Source organism: Mesocricetus auratus, unplaced genomic scaffold, assembly GCF_017639785.1.
Source record: "Mesocricetus auratus isolate SY011 unplaced genomic scaffold, BCM_Maur_2.0 Super-Scaffold_100037, whole genome shotgun sequence".
NCBI classification, from domain to species: domain Eukaryota; kingdom Metazoa; phylum Chordata; class Mammalia; order Rodentia; family Cricetidae; genus Mesocricetus; species Mesocricetus auratus.
Window position 1 is genome coordinate 11,843,908 of NW_024429215.1, and position 2,927 is coordinate 11,846,834.

At 40.7% G+C, this 2,927-nt stretch overlaps 1 non-coding gene across 1 annotated transcript; it reads left to right on the plus strand.

Annotated features, from left to right (window-relative positions):
• Positions 1 to 2,128: 2,128 nt before the first annotated feature.
• Positions 2,129 to 2,266, plus strand: LOC121135431. The gene has a single exon (XR_005872556.1). It is a non-coding gene; the product is annotated as a small nucleolar RNA SNORA2/SNORA34 family (small nucleolar RNA).
• Positions 2,267 to 2,927: the final 661 nt, after the last annotated feature.

A 2,927-nucleotide genomic window follows, 5' to 3' on the forward strand; every position in this document is an offset into this window, starting at 1 on the left:
ACCTGAAGTTCACTGCCAGGAGGTGGAACCTGTCAGCCATGCCTAATCCCTTATGTGTACAGGGCTTGCTGTGTTGCTCATGTCTCAATTTCTCAATTCCCCTCCAACTATTTGCTGATCTCCATCACTCTGGTATCCATTTCTCAGATGCTTTCATCTTCTGTGTTCAGCTTTTCTTTCAGGAAAGCATATTTGGCATTATATTGTATAATAGTTTATTTGGAAACTCAAAATAGTGTAGGATAAAAAAGAAGTACACATAAGTTAAGTTCACCACTACACTCAAGATCATAGATAGAAGCTGGGCGTTGGTGGCACACGCCTTTAATCCCAGCACTCGGGAGGCAGAGGCAGGTGGATCTCTGTGAGTTCGAAGCCAGCCTGGTCTACAGAGCGAATTCCAGGACAGCCTCCAAAGCCACAGAGAAACTCTGTATCGAAAAACCAAAAAAAGAAAAAAGAAAAAACAAGATCATAGATAGAAAGAATAGCACCATGTCAGTGTTTGTTTTGAAATAGGATAAGTTACTCTATTACTCAGACATGCCTCAAATTTGTAATTTTCTGCCTTAAGATTATAGGAAGGTATAAAACATATCTATTTTATCACAAAACACATGCAAATAAATGCAGAAGTGTAAAGTATATGTGAGTAATCATTATTAAAAATTAAAATCAGAGTTGGAGGCCAGGCTGGACCAACAGCCTCCACAACAATACAGAGAAACCCTGTCTCGTAAAACCAAAAAAAAAATTAAAATCAGGGGCTGGAGAGATGCTACAGATGTTACAAGACCTGGCTGCTCTTCCAGAGGTCTTGAGTTCAATCCCAGCAACCACATGTTCGCTCATAACCATCTAAAATGAAGTCTGGTTTCCTCTTCTGGCCTACAGGCATAAATGGAGGCAGAATGCTGTATGTTGTACACAGAATAAGTAAATCTTTAAAAACATATAATCATAAATATTTTTACATATTTACAACATAAGTAATATGAAATATTTACCTAGTTATGTGTGTCTGTGTAATGCTTAATAGAGACATACATTTTTTTTAGAATCCTGAATAGTTAAATCCTTCTTTGCAGAATCTGGGAAAGAGAAGGGTTAGGATGTTGGGCAGCCATTACTCCTCTTAGTATTCTAACAGGGAATGTGGTCTGTTTTCTGAGAAGTGATAACTCCTGGAGAAGGTCACAGCTGTGACATATTCAATGAACTACTAAAAATCAAATATGGAATCAGAGTAAAGAGAACTAGGGAAGCAAAAAAAGCAAGGAAGGAGGAGAGAAGGTGAAGTCAGGAGGAGGCCAAGGTTCCTGATGAGTCAAGTGCTGACTTCAGCCTGTGTCATGGTTCTTCACTTAGTCAGAGGATGGAAGTTTATATCATAGAGAACTAGACAACTCAGGTGTGGAAGGATGTGCTGAGACAAGGCCAGCTTAGTTAGGGATAGGGGAGGGTCCAGCATCCTGGCTTTACCCAGGTTTCCTCCTCTCTCATGTCCTCCTTCCAGTGTCTACTTTAATGGAGAGGATTTGATGAATGATGCTGGCAGCAATGATCTTTTGTACAAGGAGCCAATAATGGGAAAACAGTTTCCAAAGGAATTTCCTTCCCGTGATTCACTACTGTCTCCTGCTAAATCTCTAAAAATGTGACCTCCATTAAATTCATTGCTTCTATCTTAGATAGACACAAAACTTCAGAAATCCAGAGTCTCCTTGACTGTCAGCAACTGCAGAATCCAGATATCCAGTGTAACTGAGGTCTTCTGATTACTGTTATTCTCATGTTTTCTAGTGCATATTTAGAGAAAATAGCTGAGACTTCACCTTCCCTTGACTAGGACTTCAGCCCTATGAAAACTGCTTGACTTCCCACATGTGGTCTCTTTCACCTCTCACCTCTGCCAGGACCTTTAGTTCACATCATGCTTGATGCAGCTCTTTTGACAGGTAGCTCAGGGATTTCTGGAGACCTTATGCTTCCTGGGGAATGGAGTGGGGATTGAGTGGGGGGTTGGGGTAGCTGCTGGGATGAGTGGGCGTGGAGGAGAGGGAGAAGGAACTTGGACTGACACTTGAAGCAAACTTGTTACTAATTTAAATATATAATAAAAAAATTATTGGCCTTGAATCAAGGCCCAGCCTTGTGTTAAAGCTGTTGGTTTCAAGCAGGTGCCTAAATAAATGTCTTTCTATGATCTGTTGGACATTTTATGAGTTTAAAAATGGTATGGTCAATTCATTAGAAAGAAACATCTGAGTGGGGTGATGGTGACCCACACCTGTAATCCCAGCACTTGGGAGGCAGAGGCAGTGGATCCCTGTGCATTCCAGGACAGTCAAGGTTACACAGAGAAACCCAGTTTCAGGGAAACACACACACACACACACACACACACACACACACACACACACACACACAAACAACTTCTGACTGAATGTGATACCCAGCTCTGTAATTGTAGCACTTGGCTAGCTACAGAGGCCAGCAAGGCCAGAGGATTAGGAGTTTGCAACCTCCCAGGACCACAGGAAAATCTTATCTGGGGTGGGTGAAGGGGAAGCTAAAAAAATAGCTGAGCCATTGTTAACATATGAGGATGGCTGCCAGTATTAATTACATTCAAAGGTTTCTTTATAATACTTCTACATTGTTGATTTAACTTTTGTTCATTAAGTTAATCTGTTACCAAGAAAAAGAGATTGCTGAGGGTTTTCTGCCCAGAACATTCTTCTGTAGTGTGAATTATGCAGTAATGTCCTTTTGTATGATTAGTGTCCTAAGTTTCATGTTTTTTGTTTTTTTTTTTTTTTTTTGGTTTTTCGAGACAGGGTTTCTCTGTATGGTTTTGGAAGATATCCTGGAACTAGCTCTATAGACCAGGCTGGCCTCGAACTCACAGAAATCTGTCTACCTCT